General features: G+C 72.1%; 1 protein-coding gene across 1 annotated transcript in view; it reads right to left on the bottom strand.

Annotated features, from left to right (window-relative positions):
• The window catches only part of YJEFN3 (YjeF N-terminal domain containing 3), a 4744-nt gene that overhangs the window by 577 nt on the left and 3920 nt on the right, over window positions 1-247 (bottom strand).

The raw sequence follows: 247 nt of genomic DNA, 5'->3' as shown, positions 1-247 counted from the left end.
GCGCTGCCCCCGAAAGCAGGTTGGCCACAGGTCCCAGGGGACACGGCATGGGGGGGGTTGAGCCGTGCACGGGGCCGATTCCCCCGGCGTGGAACCGAGTCCCAGCACAAGTCCCCAGCCCAAACCCTGCCGGGAGGCCACCGTCCCCTCGCCCCGCGTCCCCAGGCAGACACCAATGCCGGGGAAGAGCCACCAAGCGCTTTATTCCCGGGGGGGGGGGGGGGCCCAAAGGCCCACCACCACCTCG

This window comes from Aptenodytes forsteri, unplaced genomic scaffold, assembly GCF_000699145.1.
Source record: "Aptenodytes forsteri isolate BGI_AS27 unplaced genomic scaffold, ASM69914v1 Scaffold147, whole genome shotgun sequence".
Classification (NCBI taxonomy): domain Eukaryota; kingdom Metazoa; phylum Chordata; class Aves; order Sphenisciformes; family Spheniscidae; genus Aptenodytes; species Aptenodytes forsteri.
This window is presented reverse-complemented; position numbering and strand designations above follow the sequence as displayed.